Consider the following 23,841-nt stretch of genomic DNA (forward strand, 5'->3'; position numbering starts at 1 on the left):
GAAGACACCTTCAGGTGTCTAAATAGCTTTTATGGCCACCTGACCATACTGTGGCAGAAGGGAGGATTCAATCAAGCTTCTGTACCTTCAGCTCTGTGAAACCTGTGGCTTGTCATGGGTGCTACCACTCCACTCACTGTATTTGTTCGTTTAAAATCTCTTTGAAATTAGTATGGTTAACAGCATATGTATTTGTCAGTTTGTGGATCTCTCTATGTACAATAAAAGATGTTTGAATGAGATTTTGATACTATCTAGAAGCTGCTGAGTGGTGGAGCCCACAATTTGCTCGTAAGTGGCACATTTCCCCCCTAGACCAGGCGTGATGGTAACCCACCAGAGCTCAGTGGCTTCTATTCAGTGTGAGATATCAGGGCAGCAAAATGCAGCAACTCAGAGACGAACAAGATGGATTTAAATATCTCAGTAGAGGACAAAGTTTGAAACATTATCAAATGCAGAACTACAAAAACAAACAAACAAACAAAAATCAGGAGTTGGTGCTAACCTCCAAGATAAAAGTCTTGGCTGGGGAAGAAAAAAAAGATGCACAGGAAGTGTGGGGGTTGGAAGAGAAGAAAATGCTCTTGTTGGGGATGGGTGACCGTTAAGAGCGGCATAGTTACAGGGAGCTGGTCTGAAGCATAGAGAGGACTTATGATCTGCAGGATCTTGGAGGGGCCCAGGGAACACTCTGCGAAGGTGAGGAAACCGAGGCATGGAAATGCACATGGAGTATGTTATTACTTTGTTAGCGTCTATGTAGTTCTTATGCTGTCAAAGCAGAGTACATCACCTCGGGTTGATCTGTAATGTTTGTGTTACGTGCTGCTTTCTTGTGTTCTCCTGAAAATTAGCTCGTCTGAGGGAGCTGTTTCTGGGGCTGGAGCTCTGAAAAATGGTTGCTTGAGCTACACGGGGAGGCTACAGCAGTGCTGCTCCAGCGGGCTCTGCTCAGGTGGGCTCTGGTCCCGTTGCTGCAACGGGAAGCTGCTCTGACATCAGCACTTGTGAAGTGGCTGGTTGTTCAAAGAGAGCATCCTTATGGATAGATTCCAAACTTTTGCTCCTTCGTTGGGATTGATGTAAGTGTGTGGGCAAATAGATGGGGCTGATGCATGGTGCTGTGAACAGCAAGACCTTTTTGAACTGGTGGTTGGAGCTTAAAAGTTATTTTAGGTGTGAACAGGGGAAAAATTGAACTTTAAGTAATTTCAAATAATATATAAGTTCTTTCAAATACAAGCAAAACTACTCTAGCGGTTAAGTGGTGTTGCTATATCTACTGCTTTGCTGACAGTACTGAAAACAGTTGTGAAGGTATAGAGAGTCAGTTAAAGCAAACTGCTTTACCAATTTGTGCTCTAATATCTTAAATCTTGAGAGGAAGTGGAGGCCTCCACAGTCATATTAAAACTTTCTCACTTTGTGGAAGTTTCTGTATTTTCATCTACATTGAGAACCTTCTTTCTTTCTTTTGTTCTAAAAATACCTGTAGGTACCGTATGCTGGTGCTAGCACATAGCTTCCTCCTGCTGCTTTTAAATGACTGTTTCCGAGTCAGTTTGATGCTTGCACATGTAAACCTGTTCCAGTTGAAGTGGGTATGTTCACTTTGAGTTTGTATGTGAAAAAAAGCTTTCTTTGAAATTGGAAAAGCGTTGTTGTTTCTGGCTTGAGTGTTGTAACTGAAGTGAGGCCTCTGAAACAGAGGCGTGTGTTGAGGTGGGAGAGGTTCCCTGAAATGCCCTGGCAGCAGGTGTTGATCTTTCTGGGAAGGTTTCAGGGACGGCCCCTAACTCAGCTGTTTTGTCCAGATAAGTGGAAAATGAGAGTGACCTTCTACTGCCCTCATTTTGAAGCTTTTCCTCTTGATCCCTGCAACCCCAAAGCCACGTGGACTCCTGTTTCCAACCCTGAGTATAACTGCTGCAGACCTGCCAGGGTGCAACCCTTGGCTATCCCCACTTTACAAAGGCGGAATATCTGAATTGGTCCTGCAGTGTGACTCCTCTCTGCTGTCTGCAGAATCGCTAAGCTTTGGGGTAGGGAGATGGAAAAAGGTGTTATTTTGATTTTTTTGAATGGGTCTAAAAAAAGTGAATCTGGAAATGGAATTAACTTGATCAAGTCAGGAGCATCCATTGCGTGCACGGAAGTGGTGAAGGATGGGAAGTGAAGCAATTGGCTTTGTCATGTCTCCCAACAGCATTCTTCAATTATCTTGCAGAATTCTTGCTTTTTCATATAGAAATAGTATCGTCTCTTCTACTTCTAGAGTCAGTAGTGTTACATTACATTCTGTATCCTATCTTCTATTATTTGATTGCCCACCATGAACTGCCTAAGCTGTCAAGAAAGCAATCTACAATTAAACCGAGTCTTTAATTTTTCTCTCTCTTATTTTAGCTTGGTTTACACAACTGCACTGTACATCAGTCCTGCCTCCTCCACATCTTTCATCCTGTTAGCCACTGTCAGGCAAGTTTGACAGGTAAATGGAGGTCTCCAATAGCAAAGTTAGTTCCTGCAAGTTTTGTGAAAGTGAGTGGCAAGATTACAGGGACCTGGATGAATGTCCCTTTCCCCCCAGCTTGAACTGAAGTTATCTGCTCCATTTGGTCTGCCAGGAGTCCGGTGAGGGTGTGTATGGCTCAGGATCGCAATTGGAGGATGTGACAGGAGGCTTGAAGGATGTGGAAGGACAGGGACAAATGGTATTGTGGAAGAAGGGAAGCTGGGGCTTGGCAAATCATTTGTGGAGGTACATGGCCCAGTCTGTAGGAAATCAGCCTTTGTTGGGCCTGCTGCTTGTAGAACGCTTTTCTTCCTGTGGTTATCTAGGTGATACAAACCTATTGCTCTTTGGTTTTGTTTTTTTTTGTGGTGTTTTTTTTTTCCTAAAATAAAGAATCTTGGTATTTATATTTGTTCTCTGCAGCAGGTTTTGATTCATTGCAGTGATGATGAGTGAGTCTCATTGATTGTATCAGAATAACCAAGATCACATTTGGCTTCAGTTTTTCCAAGAGTTTAATTTTAGAAGAGTGGCCTCATTCAAGCTGATTTCTCTCTTTCATACATGCAGTATTACTCCATTATGGCTATCGGAGGTGCCAAGGATGAGCTTAAGGATATTTAATCTTTCTTGCTTAGAAGCCAACAAAGAGAAACCTGTTTTAAGGAAATGAAGAAAATACAAATTTCTTTCACTTCTTCATGCTGCTCACGATAAAATGTAAAGCCTTCAGGATAAATTTTAACATGGGGAAATAAGTAAACATTTGCACCTCAAAAGGCAACTTTTATTACAAAGCCATGCTACTGACTACAATTAAGCTCCTCTTCATGTAAGTTTAAAAAAATTGTACAAGCATGTGTAGAAGTAAGACTTAGCCCTAAGAGTTATTTTCTGCTTCATTAAGATTTCCTTTTCAATCTTATATCCCTTAAATTTCTCTTGAGAAGCACCTGAATCGGTTATGTTGGCCAGTATGCAAAGTAATATGCTTCCTCTCTTGCGGTGTCTATGTAGCCATAGCCCAAAAACAGTAAAGGTGGTGAACCAGGCTAGATGTACTCGGAGGCAGATGAGATGCTTTTGGTTTGCTTTGCCATCAGTCTAGATTTTGCCGTTTTCCTGGAAGTTTCCATTGTCAGGGGAGCAAAAACAATAATTCAGCTGACCAAACATAGATGTCTCTATTAGGGGGAGCTGACTGGTTCTCTGGACTCCGTTGGTTGTGTTAATTAGATTTCTACCGACTAGAATGAGACCTTAAACACCTATCTCATAGTTACGCAAATGTATGTGTCTTAACATTGAATGGAATCTACCCTAGGACCTTGATTCATTTCTCCACATGTAGGAGTGTAGTTAAATTTGAGTATTATCTGAGTTGCTTTAGAGTATCTGTGACATCTGCGTGGGACTAGTCTGCTGAAGAGCCTTGCCCTCCTGGTCTGGGGTCGGGAGGCTGGATGGATTCACAGCAATACCTAAATTGACACTAGATGCCCATGTTTAGGGAGATGAATCCTGTCCTGTGTGTCCACGTGTGGGCTGGGTATCTAGGCTCCCAAAACAGTCCATGGAATCTTTGTAGTGGGACTTAGTGGCCTGACCTTTTTAAAATATCTTCTCCCTCTACCCCTCCATTATCCAGAACTGAAAGATGTAGAGGAGTAGCTCAGATGTGTATGTTTTCATGCAGCAGAGCAATCTGGAAACAAAAAATTATTTTGCATGCTGTAACGGTGGCTCTTACTGTTCGACACAGCACAGGTATGGAAGCAGAAAGCAGTCAGATAGTTGGATGCAGAGGGAACAGAGGAAGCAGACCAGTACATGCTGGTGAACCATAAATAATGCAACATACACATGCTCTGATATTTTAAGAACTTTGGGGCTTGCGGCATAGTTTTGATCAGTCTGACATTTCATTTGAAGTAAAAATATGGATGTTTACTTGAAATGTGCACGTTGTGTATTATAGGAATGTATCTGCTTGGTTAAGAGTTTACTCACTACTTCACTGTCCCAAAGTCTAGAGAGCAATGTGAAAACTTTATCTGTTGACTGTGAGACCTGTCACATATTGCACGGACTGCAGCTTGAGCAGCTGTGCAGTGTCTCATCTCCCTTAACTGTGAAGAGGACTGCTCACCTCTGCAGTTCATCACCAGCACGGACAAGAAAATCCATGACATGTTTTCTGGTTAGCTAACACGAAATCCAGTTTGTTGGTGTTTCTTCTTAAAGAAATATGGACTTTGATTATTCTGTTACTAAGATGCAATGTTTGAAACAATCATATACGGAAAATAACTTCTACTCTTTTCAGGTCACTGTACCAGACAGATGCAGCCTTCTTACACCAAGATGTTATACCTTCGCACTTGTATCCTTCAGTTCCATAAAGAAATTGAATCAATGGCTGTGTGAGACGCAATGCATGCAAAACAGAAAATAGCTAAAATAAATGTAAGTATCTATGCTTCAACTTTGGTTTCCTTGAAAAGCAATTTTGTAGTATCTCTGGAACAAGTTTTTGTTGTGTTGGTTGGGATTTTTTTCCCCTCCCCATGTTTATTGTTGTCATTATTACCCTCTGAAGGTTGTCTTTAAACTTCTATCATTGCTGTTGCTCTGAAGGTTGTAAGTTTTCAAAGACGTGATGATAACAGTATATGCAGATTCTATTTTCTTGTATGGTTTTGTTGTTCTGCTGAAATGGATGAGAATTTCATTTCAGAGGATGAAAACAGTATTTTTGATTAATCATCAACTCTACTGAGATGCTAAACTTAATCCCTTGAATCTCTTGCCAGGACTTTTTTTTTTTTTTTAATTTTATTTATTTATTTATCTATTTAGCTTCCAAAATAAAAAAAAAAAACTGTGTTAATCACTTTGCAGTCCTTATACTGAACCTTGTGTACTGAACCATGCATCAGCATGCATGTCAGAGAAGCACTTCACCATTTCATGGAAACTTTTTAGCAAAAAAAAAAAAAAAAAAAGAAGAACATGTTCCCACGACAAGTAGACAAAAACTCACATGTTATCTAAATATTAGATAGATTGCAACAACTGTTCTTGCAGGTGCGTTTGGCATTTTGCATAATCACATTTGCATTTCGACAGATTTGTGCTCATGGTGTGAATCCCCTCTTCATTTTGCATCCCTAGACACTTGTGTTGTGTAGGAGTGAGAATTGAGCATTCTCTTTCTTGTGACTGACTGTTGAGCCTGTGATTTGTTCAGGGGGTCCCTATGCACTCCCAGTTTAAGATAGTGCTGGCTACTGCAAAGTTCCTAACCTGAGGTTCCAAACGGGTTTTGATTTCTTTGTTTTAGTGCCAACTTGCAGGTTTTAAAATGCTCTGCTCTGACAAATAGTTATGCACGTCTCTGCGAAGACAACAAAAATGTTTCTACAAATACATTAGCAACAAAAGGAGAGCTAAGGAGAATCCCCATCCTTCATTGGATGTGGGGGGAAACACAGTGACAGAGGACAAGGAAAAGGCTGAGGTACTTAATGCCTTCTTTGCCTCAGTCTTTAATAGTCAGACCAGTTGTTCTCGGGGTACCCAGCCCCCTGAGCTGGAATACAGGGACAGGGAGCGGAATGAAGCCCCCATAATCCAAGGGGAAATAGTTAGTGACCTGCTACACCACTGAGACACACACAGGTCTGTGGGGCCCGATGGGATCCACCCAAGGGTACTGAGGGAGCTGGTGGAGGTGCTCACCAAGCCACTCTCCATCATCTATCAGCAGTCCTGGCTAACCGGGGACGTCCCAGTCGACTGGAAGTTAGCAAATGTGACACCCATCTATAAGAAGGGCCAGAAGGAGGATTCAGGGAACTACAGGCCTGTCAGCCTGGCCTTAGTGCTGGGGAAGGTTATGGAGCAGATCATCCTGAGTGCCATCACGCGGCACATACAGGACAACCAGGGGATCAGGCCCAGTCCGCATGGGTTTATGAAAGGGATGTCCTGTTTGACGAACCTGATCTCCTGCTATGACAAGGTGACCCGCTTAGTGGATGAGGGGAAGGCTGTGGATGTTGTCTACCTGGGCTTTAGTAAGGCCTTTGACATGGTTTCCCACAGCATTCTCCTGGAGGAACTGGCTGCTCACGGCTTGGACAAGTATACTCTTTGCTGGGTAAAAAACTGGCTGAATGGCTGGGCCCAAAGAGTGGTGGTGAATGGAGTTAAATCCAGTTGGTGGCTGGTGACAAGTGGTGTTCCCCAGGGCTCAGTATTGGGGCCAGTTCTGTTCAATATCTTTATGAATGATCTGGACGAGGGGATTGAGTGCACCCTCAGTAAGTTTGCAGATGACACCAAGTTGCGTGAGTGTTGATCTGCTGGAGGGTAGGAAGGCCCTACAGAGGGACCTGGACAGGCTGGATCAATGGGATGAGGCCAACTGTATGAGGTTCAACAAGGCCAAGTGCCAGGTCCTGCACTTGGGTCACAACAACCCCATGCAACGCTACAGGCTTGGGGAGGAGTGGCTGGAGAGCTGCCTGGCGGAAAAGGACCCGGGGGTGTTGGTCAACAGCTGGCTGAATATGAGCCAGCAGTGTGCCCAGGTGGCCAAGGCCAATAGCATCCTGGCTTGTATCAGAAATTGTGTGGCCAGCATGACCAGGGAAGCGATCATCCCCCTGTACTCGACACTGGTGAGGCTGCACCTCGAGTACTGTGTTCAGTTTTGGGCCCCTCACTACAAGAAGGACATCGAGGTGCTGGAGCGTGTCCAGAGGAGGGCAACGAAGCTGGTGAAGGGTCTGGAGCACAAGTCTTATGAGGAGCAGCTGAGGGAACTGGGGTTGTTTAGCCTGGAGAAGAGGAGGCTGAGGGGAGACCTTATTGCTCTCTACAACTACCTGAAAGGAGGCTGTAGCGAGGTGGGGGTCAGTCTCTTCTCCCAAATAACAAGCGATAGGATGAGAGGAAATGGCCTCAAGTTGCACCAGGGCAGGTTTAGGTTGGATACTAGGAAAAATTTCTTCACCGAAAGGGTAGTCAGGCACTGGAACAGGCTGCCCAGGGAGGTGGTTGAGTCCCAGTCCCTGGAGGCATTAAAAAGACGGGTAGCTGTGGTTCTTAGGGACATGGTTTAGTGGTGGACTTGGCAGTGATCTTGAAGGTCTTTTCCAACTTAGATGATTATATGATTCTTATAAATAAATCAGTATTGTGGTCACTGGTACCCAGTGACAGGACCAGAGGCAATGGGCACAACCTGAAACACAGGAGGGTCTGTCTGAACATCAGGGAACACTTTTTCACTGTGAGGCAGACCTAGCACTGGCACAGGTTGCCCAGGGAGGTTGTGGAGTCTGCATCCTTGGAGACATTCAAAAGCTGTCTGGACATGGTCCTGGGCATCCGACTCTCAGTGGCCCTGCTTCAGCAGGAGGGTTGGACCAGATGACCTCCAGAGGTGCCTGCCAACAAAACATTAACTCCATCTGCCAGTAAAGATTATATAAGTGAAATAGATGGCTGGAGGGATGCTGGCTTATGTTTAAAAATAGTGTTAGCAAAAGGAGATTTTATTGCAAACTAATTTCTTCAGCTCCAATTTGTACTGCCTTGCTTTGTGCTAGTACATGGGAATAAAAATAATGATACTTTTGGCAGATGTAAGTAGTCTGTAAGAATAAAATACCTTATTTCCAGTTTACTCCCTGACGAAAGAGGAGTTCCTTGGCACACCTTTAGCCAGTTGAAGATCAACTTGGCAGTGATAGGTTGGACTTGGCAGTGCTAGGTTAACGGTTGGACTCGATGATCTTAAGGGTCTTTTCCAACCTTAACGATTCTATGATTCTGATTCTATGAACTGTTGAAATGGCAAGACTTCGATTTAAAAGCTGCTCTCCTGCCCTCTAGTGTTACTGTATAAGTATCGAATCAGCTGATGGATTTGTGTGTGTGTGAGAATTCTGTCTTTCGGAAAACTGAAAACTTACAACTTGATCCTTAGTCTAAGTGGAAGATGACACTGGGAGATTAAGAGGCGTTTTGACCTTTCAATAGTTACCTGCAATGTTAAAACACTTTTCCATAACTGTTATTGCACGTTCTCTCTCTTTTTTCTTTTTTTTTTTTGTTGTTGTTTTAAAGCAGGATGGCATTTGTAGTATATTTTTCACTGTAGGTCTAATAAATGTGTGAAGATATGTATTAGGTAGCAGGGTTTTTTTAATATTTCATATCATTAACTCTTCTATTGATGCAAATTGCTATATAAGTACCAAAGAAAAATACACAGTCGAATAGGTCTATCTTTAAAACTTCTATATGGAAGTAAAAAAGTTAATTTTGCTGTTCTGATGCAAAAATAACTGTGAGTGTGTTATTTATCCATAATAACTAAGTTTGCCATTGGAGCACAGAGGGGAACTTGGGAACCTGACTGATGGCAACATCAGTAATAAGGGAAACTGTAGAGCACTTCTGAGTGAAGAACAATAACTGCAAAAAAGCCTTCTGTTATAGCTGCTAGCTGAGACTATCTTATGAAAATGCAAGAACCAATAATGAAATTTTGTTCCTGTTGAAGCTAATGGGCCAAGATTTCACATCAGTGCTCTGAGGATGAAATTACTTCTCTTTCCTTGGCAAATTAGCTCCAGCTTGGTTTGTTGGTTTGTCCATTTTTTTTTTTGCACTTTTTTTTTAAACACTCCTTTTAGAAATTTTATCTTCTGTTTTTAGTGTGTGACTTAGGTTTTAACGTATTTATCAACTCACCTCCTTTTCTTCAAGTAAAGAATCAATAAGAATGAGAACTACATATTTTTAATGGATGAAATAATAAAATGTGTACTCAAGTTCAGCACAGGGAACTCAAACTGGGCTGACAAAGACAGTACAGATACAAGCATTGGTGTCTGTGAAGCGTGGCCTCATCCATTTGCCCTGGAGTCAATAGTCAGGGCAACGCTCCACGCTTTCCAAGTTCAGGCTCTTAGTTAGCCTCTTGTTTTGATGTGTTTTTATTATTTTATTTATTTAGTTAAGGTTTGCTGATGGAAATATCCTGGTTAAGTTCAAGTCAAACTAGTCACTTTGCATGACGTTATGGCTCCATATGGTTTAATCTGGGTTTGCAAAAGTAATTGTAGTGATTGGAGACCTGCACCCGTTCTGTCTTTAATGTTTCTCACGGATCACAAAAATCTTGTGATAAAGTTCATGGTCTTGTCTAGCTTCGTTTTTCTATATAAGTATGTTTACTCATGCAGCTGTTATACCTAGGATCTGGAGTTTGTCTTCTACTTGATTTCCAGATTCCCCTCTCCCCTTGCCTTTTACTCTCCCGCTCCAGTCTTTAGATATGGCTCAGTCTCTCCCTTTTTGGTGGTCCTACATGGCTCTCATCAGAAATAGCTAGCCAGCATTTGATAGCCTTTGAAATCCCCAAATATAGACCCCCAAGTATTGCCAAAATGAATATTATGCCATGACATTTTTCACTGTGTAAATAATGTCAATATATGAATAATAGGACCAAATACTAATCACATTTGTAACAATAGGCCCGACTGCAAAAAGAAGAGAATTCCATAGTGAGACATTGTTAAAATAAAATGTCATCAACAAATTTGTGGATGTTTTTTTCTTGTTTTTTATTTTTGGTAAACTGTAAAATAATCCTCCCATCCTCAGCCAGACATTGAAACTAGATCTTTACGATACCAAGGCTAAGGAGAAATGGCTAACCAAGACAGAGGAGCACCGTGTTGCGCTCTCAGTTGGATTTTTGTGGAGCCGTGCGAGGCTGAGCATTGATGCTGACCTGCAGGATAGAGGCAAGTTCATTTTAGTCTGGTTTATTTGGTGTTCTCGCCTAACTCCCAACAAAAAGCAAAGATGCTGCAGAACAACACTAGGGGTCACTGTTAAACGGGATTATAATGACTCTCGGGGCAGCTTGTTTGAAACAGCTTGTGTTCCTCGCATCGATATATTGACCATTCCAAGACTTGGCCGTGTTTTATTTCTCCGTCTATTTTATTTCATTTGGGAGGGAGATAAACAAATGGATACCAAGATTTAACTGGGGCGGGGGGGATTATCTTCTGATTTGTGAGCCATCTTTACAAAGGCATAACTTCTGTTTTGCATTTTTCCATGCTCATTTGTCACAGCACGCAATGATCTTACAAGTGGTTTTAGTCTTTTTGCGATGAGCCAACTGAGATAAATGCCTTGTCCCAGTCTAGATTCATGGAACCAAACAGCAACCACTCCACAGTACCTGAAGTGCCACAAAGGCACATTAGTCTGCAGGGGCTGAGGATGCCTCTTGCAGAACCGGTACCTTTAGCTCCTGTTCAGCATGGCTAAGCAGACAGAGCCCTATTCATTGGGTATTTATTTTTTTAACAGTAATTAATGAATTCTTCAAAAATATTTTAAGTTTGAAAATAATTTCCTCTTGTTTTTTAGACTAATGAGAGATGAGAGTTGCATCAGCCTCACATCTTTGTCCTGAGTTCCATGGGAAGTTAGAAAACTTTCTATAGCCCTTGTTATTTTCATCTTGTTCAGCGTGTGAAGCTGCAGGCACTGGCTTGTACTGTGAGGGCACACCTCTTTGAGTTACATGTCTTTCCTCAGCAATATCATATTATACGATCAAGATGTACTGCAGGAGAAGGCTGCAACCCTAGAAAGCATCTCTTCCAGCATGGGCCCTTTCTGCTTGTGTATTGGAAGGAAGGGAGGGAAGAGATCTAGTGGGAGGCACAGCCTTTGCTGCTTTACAGTGCCACCACCTCTCTTCTGCTCCAGGACCACTGGTCTGGAGTAGGCGAGTTGCTGGTGCCGCTGTGATAAATTGAGACAGAGGTCAGCTGAACGAGTTTTATGCATGAGACTTGACAGGTCTGCTTACAAAGCACAAGAATATGTGCTTGCTGCACGCATCAGACGAGTGGCTCCTAAGCAATGTTTTCCTCCTGTCTGTTCTGTTCCTGTTCGGCACTGAGGAGGATGAAAGAATGGCGCTGTGTATAAATGCTGATATGGGAAGCTTCAAGTGGTCCTGGCATTTTGCAACCTTGAGTGCTGAACAGCTGACTTCATTTGGGTTTTTTTGTTTGTTTGTTTTCTCTGATTTTAGAGATATTTAAACGGAAAATGAAATAAACTGGGTGGGGGGTGTGTGTGGAAAGGAGCCCTGCCCCAAAGTGTGTGCAATCTATGATTGCTGCTATGAGGAAAGCTGAAACTGTGGCACACTAGTCAGAGCAAGGCTTTGCTATCATGCCTCTGTTTTGTTGCTGGTCAAGGTTGTGAGGCCACACAGTTGTTATCATCTGTCTGTCAGCTTGGATGTATTAGTTTGTAAAAGCTATGTCCAATCAATGCAAATATTTTAGGGAATGTTTTAGGCATCAGTGGGCAGAACTGTAATTGTTTGGGCATTAGAGACTGGAAACAACATGCAGGCAATCACAGCTTCAAGCACTTCCACAAATGTCTGCAGAGCAAAAACCTGGTTTTGATGGATGGCTTATAAGACCCTTAACTCATCTGTGCTCAGAATTTTATGTGGTAACACTGTGAATGTCTTGCTTTCAGACAGGAAAAAACCAACACTGTTGAGAGAAATAAATATGATGAGGAGGAGGGGGAAATACACTGAGCTCTCACCATAGATAGGAAGGAGACAGAAGAGTTGCCCAGGGACCTTCTAGAGTGAACGGAGATATGTGTAATGAATTTGGTCCTAGAAATGCTGCTAGTCTGTAATCCCTTAGCAATTTAATTCACTGCACTCACACAAACTGAGGATACTTTTTCACTGCTTTTAGAAAACAGACAAGTAACATTATTGTAGCTGTGATGACTGTCTGCCTCTACTGTAGGAATGATTTAGGTTGTTTTATTAGTATTTATCTATGAGCTGGTGGAGAAAATGTCAGCATGCTTCACTACTCATATTGATAACAAAAGAGCTTGTACCACAGGCAAAATTTTTCATGGGGTAAGAATAAGTACCATGTTCTTGTACAACATACTCTTTCAAAGCAAATCTCATGAGCATTGTGTTAACACACTTTTAAAATTGTTTCACTTCATTTCTGCCTGTGGTATTTCTCAATTTATCCTAGCTCCCAATACTTGCAAAGAGCTATGAGATATGCACATGTGTATGCATACCTGCTCGTCCGTTCTACCAAAATAAATAAAAAAGAGAAGTCAGAGAGACCCTGAGTTGCATTCCTCAGTATATTAACCTAGAGCATCTTACCTGTCCCTCAAAGGCCAGAGATATACATCATGTCCTGATCTTCTGGCTTGCACTCTGCGACAGTTAGATAAATTTCACAGAAAAGTAACAAATTCCATAGAATAATTTGCCTTCCTAATACAGGCCTCACCAAAAACTATGGCAGGAACTGGAATGTTGCTCGTCGAGTTCAGGCTTAATATTTCATTTGTTCCCATTTGTTTCCTTAGTAGATTCTATGCTTGCCTGAGGCAATAGCAACATGTTTCTTCGTGATGAAACGTGATCAGTTGTTTGGATGCTAGCTGTAAGAATGTAAGTGGCATTTCTGTTGGTTTGGCATGAGTCTTAAGAGGTACTTTTTTCCTAACTGTTGGCTTGATTGTTCTAGCCTCTAGATTAATGTACTCTTTTGGCAGCACAGCAGACCAGCCTTGTTGTGTGTTACTGTTATATACTTTACAATTTTTGCTAACTGACTCACCTTTGGCATGCGTTCTGCCTCCCATTGGTTCTGGGAAAGCCAACACCTGTTGACTTCTTGATTGGGTGTCATTCAGCTGACCTCATGGCGTGTACAAAGCTTCATATCTACCTGGACCTTGATCAAAACCTGCTTGGAGATCTTATAGATCCAGAAGGTTATGACTGGAGGGAGGGCCTGTGCAGCTGAGGAGCGACTTGCGGAGAGGTCCCAGGTTCTGTCTCTCATCACCAACTTTCTCTAGTTTATCAGACTTCATTTTTCAGTTGAGGCAGGGGATTGAATTGTGCTTGCAAATGGCCAGTAAGGAATTCCCCTGGAGGAGGAAAGCTCCCAGCTGCCATAGAGCCAGTTTCTGCATGCTGTTCTGCTTCCACTCCTCCTGCCTGGCAGCAGCTGATAGGAAAGGACTGAGGCTGAGAAAAGGGGATCTCACTGAGCTTTATGTGGCTCATTGGACCAAACTGTACGTTAGCATTGGGATTATCACAATCTGACCCAAAGGTCTGGGAGGCAGGACCTGCTCAGAGATGCTCCGTTTTCTTGTGTTCATTGTTAGGAGGGAGACCCTGACCCACAGCACCTCTGGCAGCATTTTCTACAGGCAGTGTAAATTACTTGGACACCCAGGACCCAGCTAACATGCTTGCTTATGTTTCTGTTCAACAGCGCGGTAGGAACTTGTGAGACTTATCACACTTGTGATGTTGATTGTGGATGGGCATTAGGCCTCGTGCACGTTCAGGGTACTCCAGGCTTACTGCTCAAGGACGTATATTTGCTCTGAGTAAGCACGGTAACTCCGAGTGTCCAAAGTGTGTCAGCTACCATGGGTGAGTAGAGTCTGATGTGCCTGGGATAATAGTTTTGTTGTGCATACAGAGCAGGGTTGCTCTGCACAAGAATCACAGGTAATGGTCACTGCGTGTGTGTAGTTGTGGTAGTTTAATCCCCAAAGGAGCAGGGTGAGAGATGAAAGGAGTAGAGTTGGTAGCCCTGCCTAAACACAAATCCACGCACATGGGGCAGCTTTCTCTATCTTCCTGTCCGATGTCTCGAATCTAAACAGCCTGTGCTCTCTTCTGAATGAACTCAGTTCTGTGTCTGGGCTTTCAGTCTTAATGGACTCAACTAAGTTGAATTGTTTGGCTTTGCAGAAACCGAGGATTTAAAACCCACTTCCTAGAACCTGACACGTTCACCACAGTCAAATTAACATTGTCACTCTCTGCAAGTGAGTTACAAGTAGCTGGGCTTTAAGAGAGCTATGCATTTCACTTCGGTGGGATAAAGATTCCTCATCCGGAGCCTAGAAAGAACATATTTCTGTGGTGTAAGGAGAAAACTGTCTTTTCCTCCACTATTCAAGAGATTTGCTCAACACGTGTTCCAAGAGACACATGGAAAGATCTGCAAAGGTCTCAGTCACTTTTGTGGACAATATGACTATACTTAGTAATTTCCCAGTCTTTCTAAGGCCTTTAAAATACCTTTTCCAACTTATGAACTGTATATTGCTTTCTTCTGCACAAATAATTTTTTTTCTTGAGTTGCATAATTGATCCAAATTGTATTTCAAGTTAAACAGAAAGGCTTATTAGGGGGGCAGCTTTAAAAGTACTAGAGAATTCAAGTAAACTAGAAAAATCCTAGTGTTTTACTGAACTTACCAAAAGAGCTTTTTTTAGTGAGAGAGAGATATATATGTTTGTGTTGACTGGACTATGCATGGTTCAAGGGAAAAAGTTTCACGTTAAAAGTTTAACCCAAAATACGCTTGGGAGCAGTGATTTGGATGAAGTCTTCTCCAGACCACTGAGGTTGAAGAATAACTTCTAGAGCCGAAAAGGCAAGACATGACATGCACACAGAGGTGCAGAATCCTCGTGAGCTTTTGTTTAGATAAATTAAAATGCAGTACTTGCCCCCTCTAATTGTTAATCCCACCTGTGCCAATATGTTTGCTTGAGTTTATTTCGCGCAGCTGCTGCAAGCCAGTGCCAGATGGCAACCTAGCTCTTCCAGCATGAAAAAAAGAACTGAAAGAACTAGGAAGGTCTCGGATCTCCATGTAAGGCCCTGATCCTGCAGGCAGTGGGAGCTTTGTATATGAAGGGCTTGTAAAGTCAAGTCCTTTGCAACGCTTTAACCTAACACAATTAGCCTGCCCTTTGATTTTAGTGCCTTGAGCTGTTTGCCATTACAAGTGTGGCCAGATGAACAACAGATTTTTAAAATGGAGGCAAACATCTTTTAATTCAAATTTGATCATCTAATTAAGATATAGAACCATATTTAGACAGCCAACAAAAGAAGGCTTGATTTTTTTTGTTTGTTTGTTTGCTTTCCGTCTGAAAATGCTGGGTGCCTTTGAAAACAGGATATTTTATTTTGGCACCTAACTTAAAGTTCCAAATCAGAGATTCCGCCCCCCCCCCCCCCCCCCCAACTTCCAGGTGGGTTTGGCATGTAGGCCATGTATCTTCTAGGGAGAATGTTCATTGCACAGAACACGCAGACGAGGTATGTTGAACTTGAATGTCTACCTCTGGCATTGGAGGTAACATAGCATGCAAAATATTATTCTTCTTATAAGAAGATCCAATTACAAGCAAGATTTTTAAAAAGTGTATATATTTACAAACTCAGTAGCAGAAGGTGTTTATCATTCTGAGAAATGATAAGCATCAAAATAAAATTGTGTTTACAGTGTAATAATTAGTTGCATTAGGATAATATGTTATAGGATGGAAAAAATGTGCAAGTGTGCATCTATGCCAACCTTGGTCCTCTTCTCAGAAAGGTCAGAGGATAAAAGTATTATGACCTGTCAGGCAGCCAGCACCATTTTACAGCTGTTATTAGTTGCACTCAGCATAGAGGAAATGGGCTCTCCCCTTCAGTTCACAAAATCAAAGCCTGAAACAAGTTGTACAAAACATTCAGATCAGATCTCTAACGTACTTGAAATCAATCTTGATTCAAGTCCAGACTAGCTCTATGCACTTGCGCCCATTTGCTGGAATTTTGTTTGTCTGATGTTTCCCAGCAAAGGTGGATACGAGTCTTTTATTTTTTTTTATCCATATCTGAAGATTTGCAAACTTTCACAGGTTTTCATGACTAGCTTTATAATGTGATCTGTGTTTTATACTTTTTTTAGCTGATGCCACCAAGGGTTTGCAAATATCACTTTGATTTTTCACAGCTGAGGTAAGGCTCACTCCAGCCGATGTTCTAACACAGTTTGATGGACAGAGAGCTGCCTCCATGTATATCTGCACCGACAATGAATTTGAACCAGTCAGGTGGTCTGTATCCTTATTGTGTGTCTGCCAACCAGTGTATCTTCTCATGTTGTTTGATCTATCAATCAATCATCAGTCACATTTCGTCTACCCTAGGATGGAGCTGTGATGTTGAAATGCTTTAGCTAATGGCTGCTAATATGTTCTAGAAGCGCAATATAGGATGTATCAGTACTGCAAAACACTTAAGAAGTCTAAGCTTTAACTCAAATCAGTTAACCAAAGCTAACTCAGGTTAAAACAGCAGCAAAGATGTAATTTGAACTTCACGCAAGAAGCTTGCTTTCAACGCTGTACAAACATGCTTAGCAAAAATGACAAACTGCTGCAAAAGACATAAAGTAGAAAAGCTGCAGGAACTCTAACTAGTGGGTAACCAGTATTTCCTGATGGTTTATACCCTCTTCGCTTGTCTTTCATAGTGGGTTTTCACAGGTGTTTATGTAAGTGTGTCCAAGCTACAACTGCACGCCGTTTGCTGTGTAGAGGTCCCCAGCAGCTGGCCCAAAATCCAAGTTGTGTTGTCCTCAGGAAGATGCAAGATGTGCTTGGTTAAGATTGCACTTTCTTGCACGATGACCTGTTAGTATATATTCTAATTTGTGTTAAGCTTCAAGCTAAGGAGTCCGGAAGTGAAATGAAGCTTGTCCTATGATGTAGACTGTTAGAAGAGCTTAGCCAGGTTTGCTTTGCATGCTTCTGTTGCACGGAAGCCTGGCAGAGATGGGGAGACCAAATTAAACCAATTATCACTAATGCGCTGTTCAGCAAATGCTTCTGTTTCTGGCGGTGTTAGTGAAGCAGCAGGAGCAACTCAAAGGCCGCAGTCCCCGCAACAAAGCGCTGGCAGCGCACAAACGATGCAGCAAGCGGCCCCATGAAGGACAACCGGCGGGGGTGGGGAAGGCAGAGGCAAGAAGTGATTGTCTGTCTCCTGATAATGGGACCAATTTTCAGTGCAGCTATGCCAGCTGAGCTCCAGGGAGGCACTGGGGAATCCAGTTCAATGGGCTTTAATTTGTGCATATGTGTATAGATTATATATGACAGGCACGATTCCACATGCCTTCCAAATCACGGCACTGTACTTAAACCCTACTACATAGATAATGCAGATGTGAGACAATCAAAGCAACCTTTGTCATACTGAAAACTGAAACTCTTGAGGGCAGAGTTTAATCAATGTATTGTTGGAACTAAAATTCCAGCCTTACTGTAGTGATTGTATTACTAGGTGCCATATTTAATTCATGAAGAAAACTATGAGTTTTAAAATTGAAATGAGACTCAAAAATTGCTGGTTGATGCAGAATGTAAAATTAATTTTCTGTTGGATGTGGGCATCAAAGAAATAGGTAAGAAAGAGCAAAAAATCTTTCTCGTCTGTTTCTGGATTCCTTTTATCAGATTCTTAAAGGTCTCAAAAAATATTACAAGAAAACACTGCAGAAAGGTAGCTGTGATTCACTTCACAGGTTGCATCTCTGTTTTTACTGAAGAAGGTTTTTCTTCTATTCCTTTAACAATATATGTAAATGTCAAGCTTCTGTAGGCTGAAGAAAGATTTCAGCATTATTTAAATATAGAAGAAAATTATTACTTCCCTATGGTTTTGGTAATATTACCTCCTTTTTGTTCTTTTTTTCAGATAGGTGAATTGCTAGGAGGTCGTAATGTATCACTTCTACGTACATGTATAATGGCAGTAATCATTACCCTTGTTCTTGAGCTTGTATGTTTTCCTACAGCTTTGGCAAGATTTGCTTTAATTAAAAAATAATGAATGTGCTGATTCAAAAGAAAATAGCACAGTGAAATAAATCTGGGTTATGTTTGTCTAATAAGGAAACAGAGGACGGTGCCGGATGTGGAGGTGAGCGGGATGTTCCATTCCAGCTTTCCTTCCTCATTTAACTTTTTTCTTTGGCTGCTCCAGCTAGAAACGATGCATGAGGGCTGGAACAACAGCAGGCATGGAGGTTTTCCATTACCTGCCCCTCTGACACAGTAGCACAGCAACCACCGTACCTCCATCTTCCTTTCTGTAGGCTCCTTCTTTCCCACCCTGGGGATATTCTTTCTCCTGATGTCCTGTATCTTCCCCCATGTATGGTTTTATAGATACAGGTTGCAGGGTCCCAGTAGAAGTTAGCTTGTAAATTGGAGAGCTGCAACAGTACTTCAGGCTGACAAATTACGCAGTGTCTTCCTGTAGCCCAACAAGCTCCAGTGCTTCCACACATTGTGGTTCATATGTTTGTTCAGACTCTGGCTTTTCATCTGTAGGAAAGCAAAAGAATAACTAGACCTCATGTTGGCAAGGAAGTGACATCCACACATGGTATTTTGAGCACCAGCCTCTCACTGACTTGTAAACCTGGACCTCGAACTCCGTGGTTATCTGTGTACAAACTTCAGTAAACGTGCTTGAATTTGCAGAACTGGCTGGGGACAATTAAATTGATATTATATTTAAGAGTAGAGTTCAAATTCTTCTTATACCTGAGCTGCTTTGCTTAGCCATCTAGTTGGTTTGTCCTGAAACGTAAACTGATCTTTAAGAAGTATGTATGAATGGTGAGTTTGGAGTCAGGTGCAAATATGACCCTCTGACTAATGTGACAGTAGCCCTTATCCCAGAGTTCCTCATATCTACGGTGGAGGTAGCGTTTCCATCCTTCACAGTAGGGTGTATGGCAGGATAAATGCATTTTAATTCTGAAGGGACTGATCAACAGTGTAAACCACAGGTTTAACCAAACCACCATGCTGTGCTCTGTCCCGGTAACCTCTAGTTGTTGCTGCATGACGCTGCTGCTTTCTTTGCACTTCTTTTGTGCTGATTTAGTTTTTAAACACATACAAGTTAAGTGTGTCAATACACATACATACTTCTAAATAAACCCTACCTTTTATTTTAGGAACACATTTAAAACATAGGACAATTAAGCTGACTTCGAATGAGGTTAGCAAGGAGAGTCAAACATGAGTGTTGGGAAGGAACAAAGATCCCCACTGTTACAGTTTTATTACAACTTTTGTGGTCTCTCTCTCTCTTTAGTTCAAGTTCCTGCTGGGGCATTAAGTGAAAACTGTTCAAAAGAAGGCTTCTTAACTTAATAAGAGCAAAGGAAAACTTGAAAACGTGAACCCTGCATGTTCTGTAACTATGAAGCAAATAAAAAAATTCACAATTCAGATTTCAGTTTCACAACTTTTACTGCAATAATACAAGTGCAACATCTTTGGAAGGCTTGATTTTTTTGTTTTAAACTGCAGGCAATATGGTTTCAACTCATTATTCTTGCTTAAACTCAGGGCCTGGAAATCCAGGTGAATAGTTTTCTCCTGAAATCATAAAAACTCCATGTTAAAAAAAAAAAAGAAAAACCCTAAAAATTCAGGAATATTTGAGTAATATTCCTTTTATTGTGGTAAATATAAAGAAATAATAAAATGAATACTCTCATACTTGGTGTTTGTCCAGTTAAAAGGGGGGGTGATGGTGAATACCAGATTAGTCATTCCTAACTTGGACAAACCCTGATTGTGTCTATATTAACAATTTTTCCATGGTAACAAACATGGATTATTGAGTTGTGACCATTTTGCTGGGCTCCATGTGTTTCTGTTGACCCTTAGGAGAGCTATTTTGGTGTTAAATACCGCCAGGCAGTGAGTAACCATTTTTCCACTTTAGCGAAGGAATATGTGGCTTTACTTCTTCCTTGCATCAGCTATGGCCTTAATCTTAAATTAATCTTCAATGAACGGATTCAACCCACTGTAAAACTGTTCTCCTTTCTAAAAAAAAAAAAAAAAAAAGAAAAAAGGTTTTCCTTTGTGACCTTTATCCTGGAGCTGACCTTGCTCAGGGTTTAAAGAGCACAAGTATTGGTGCAAGACAAGCAGAATGGAAGAGGGGCGCAAGGAGAAGGGTAAAAGGGGGAGAGTGACCATTTGTTTTCCATGGCAGTGAGCTGGTAGCCCAGCCATCTTTAAAACTTCATCATGAGTTTTCTTTTGGCATGGTTTCTTAATGTAAGGTTGTTATGTCCACAGCAATTGCAGTAAAGATAAGGCTGCTAGCCTGGATTTACAATAGTGAAAATGGAAGCAGAATTTGACCCTCAGATTAACATCTCCTGTAACTCTTAAGACTCTTTTTTATAGTGGTACTTTAGTTCTCTTTTGTTTCAAGTGTTTAGCTTGTAATCATACCAGCGTTTCAGTAGCAAAGTGTTTTAACTTCAGAGCCAGGGATTTGAAGAGAGTAACATTTCTCCTTCATTATAAGGCAAGTGGCATTCGGTCAAACGTTTTAGGTTATTATCATCCCAATCTGAAGCTTTTAAAGAAGAAAAGAAAACAAGAATTTTGTTTGGTTCAATGATATAACTTGTTAAGGATAGCTGGCCCCTTGCAGAGTGCCCTGATGATCCAACCTGGAACCACGTGAAGCGAGGGACTTCAGGGGTGTTCGACTCCCGCCATAAGGGCACAGGACATTTTAATTAAAAAATCAAACTGCTGTTAAAGCCAAGCTGGCATCTTCTTTCTGCTGGTGGGGGAAGTTTTGGTTCATTACACTACTGTCTTTTTGGCTCTTGTTTAAAGCGTGCCTAACCTTTCTTTTAGAAATGAGCTACTGTTGGAGGGAACAGTTGATGTGTGCTCGCCCACTGTGATTGCTGTAACAGAGGTGCACAACAGTGGCTGAGTTTGTCTGTCCTGGCACTCTCCCGTCACGGCGGGTGGCTTGAGATGACCTTCAGCCAGCCGTGGAGCCCTGCTGCTGACCACTGCATGGGGGTCACCCCCTCTACGCTGGATCTGGGCATCCTCAGTGCACTCTGGGATGTATATTGCCACAGCACGTTGGGCCAGTCCCACTATTGCTTTGGGCAAACAAGAATCCTTTTTCCTTCTTGACCCAGGCACTTAGGTGTGGTGAAGCTTTTCCCTCTAGTGTGGTGGATTTGGGTATCCTGCCCTGGGAAGCTGTGAATTTTCTGAAGCCAGGAGTTCGCAGTTGTATGGCAGAGACACTGAAGTACTGGAGGGCTGGTGGTTATGGTAGCTGTTATTTCTACTCTCTGTTCAGTACTATAAAGACACAGTCTTGTATTTTAGAATTTCTGTGCTTCAAAAAATAAGTTTTCATCATTAGCACTTCAAAGGTTATCCACTGAACCATATTGCAAGTCAGAAAGGAGAAAATGTCTTAGAAAGCATTTCCAAGTACCAGGAAGTAAATATTCCTGGGGCATCTGCTTGGAAAGTTGGCACCCTCCAAAATGATTACAGATGAAATTCTACTTCAGATAAAGCAAGAGCTGGTATTGGTTCGATGCTTGGTTTCAATTGATACCTCTTCTGAGAGAACTGATGCTACTTCACTTGGCTATGCTAAGACCAGTTTGTGATTTTAATACACATTGTCTTTTGAAGATGTGTAATTAAAAAACAAGTAATACAGAATATGCGTTTCAGAACAGAAGCATCCGTCCCCTGAACTGTAGATCAATGATGGTCCGAGAGAGTGGTAGTTTACAACATGCGGAGAGCCGATGGGTCACGTGGTGCTGTTTCTCCTTGTTTCAAGCTGCTAAATCCCATTAAAAAGGAAGCTAGAAATAAATTTTATGTATTTTCAGTATTTTCACTCTGTGAATGCAGTTGCTGTGACTGACACAAAAATTGGATAAAATCACGAGTAAAGAAGGAGGTGTCGCTGTGCTGGGAGGGGGCTGGTCCACCAGGCGCCCTCCCTTGCTTGTAGCAAGTGGCTCAGAGGCTTCAGAGGCTCTCTGAAGCCTTTCCAAAACCCTCGCTCTGAAGTATTTACTGTCAGCCAGCTGGGTCCTCACTGGGGAGACCTTGGATACCAAGATGAAAATTGTCATTTGTGAAAAAGGCCCAAATATTAATCAGATCAATTAGTTATGCTGGAGTTGCTCGCTTACAGTCCTTTTCCCAGTTAGGCTCCTTCTTTGCTAGCTGTTGTGAACTCTGAGGAGTTTTGGTGGTAATTATAAGGGAAATGACTTTTATGCCATTTTGCTTTATACTTTTTTCACTATTCTGATGACACGGTGTCTTTAATATCTACACCCTTACAGAATACTTAAACCCCTAGTATCCTAAACTATATGAGTCCTTCCACCTGATTCTCCCAGGCACCCCAGCTCCTTCTGGATTTCTGCTTACATTTTTTGCTGAGTTTAGCTGTGTAGTTGAAAAGGTTACCCCCCCTCACAAGTCCAGACTTTTCCAATGCTGGAAGTTATCACCTGCATAGGAACAGTAGTATTGTAACTTAAACCATGGGAATCAAAGTATGCTGATGCACAGGGTCGCAATCACAAAATGGGCTTGCAACCCCCTGTTCTGCTGGTCCACCATGCCAGGAAGGGAGTGACTTCCAGAATAAAAGCAAAGCAGAAGGCTGAGGACAGCAAAATTTCCAAATGCCGTAGTTATCCAAGAGGGAGTAAGAGCCCTTTGCTACTTCCTAAATTGCTTTCACAGGAGACTACTGGAATAACGCTATTTCTGGAACTCTGTCTTATTGTAGTTGTTCTTTCCCTTTCCGTGGTGGACATGTTCTCTTTCTTTTTCCTTCATCTTACTCTTCACACCTTCTTCTTTCAGTTGCTTTTCTCTTTTTCTGTCTTGTTTAGATGTTTTCTGTTTAAATTGCTCTTCCTGCCAGAAAAGAAAGAAATCAATATAAATGTATGTAAAATAAAGAACCTGTCACTGCCTTGATTCTGGAGACTGGAAAAAAGTGGTTTCTAGTGACTACTTCTTACAGGTGTTCTAGTACCTATTAATTATGGAGCACAGACTTAACGGTCCACATGGGGAAGGTTGCAGGATGTATTTAGTTCTCTGTGAGAATTTGTTTATGCATTTATAAAAAATCTGCCAAAATAAAAATTTGATGAACATATACATACCTGAAAAATATCTTACAGCCGTAATTTTGGTACTTTGTGATTATGGAGCACCTGGCTTTACAACCTTACTATTTTTAATGTAATTCTTTGGTTTGTAATGATACTTCCACTATAATTAAAGCTGCCTAATATTTTCCATTGTAGAAGCCTCTCTTTTAGCCGCTTGTTTCTCTGTCGAGTCTTAACTGTTTGGGTTGAAGCTTTCTATACTTGCTTTCTGCCTCAGACTGAGTAGTTTTGGAAATCTTTATTAAAAATGATATAGCTGTATTCAAGAATGGTCGCCGGACAGAAGCTGGTGAGAGGTTCTC

At 41.8% G+C, this 23,841-nt stretch overlaps 1 protein-coding gene across 1 annotated transcript in view; it reads left to right on the forward strand.

Moving 5' to 3' along the window:
• Window positions 1-624: 624 nt before the first annotated feature.
• RASA3 (RAS p21 protein activator 3) overlaps window positions 625-23,841 on the forward strand; it is a 181,376-nt gene continuing 158,159 nt past the window's right edge. The window contains exons 1-2 of the mRNA XM_087758475.1: window positions 625-702; window positions 4,845-4,984. The gene's annotated coding sequence lies outside the window, so the exon portion shown is untranslated. The remainder of the gene's footprint in view (window positions 703-4,844; window positions 4,985-23,841) is intronic.

Source organism: Nipponia nippon, unplaced genomic scaffold, assembly GCF_047370975.1.
Source record: "Nipponia nippon isolate SJK-2023a ecotype South Korea unplaced genomic scaffold, ASM4737097v1 scaffold_2, whole genome shotgun sequence".
NCBI lineage: Eukaryota > Metazoa > Chordata > Aves > Pelecaniformes > Threskiornithidae > Nipponia > Nipponia nippon.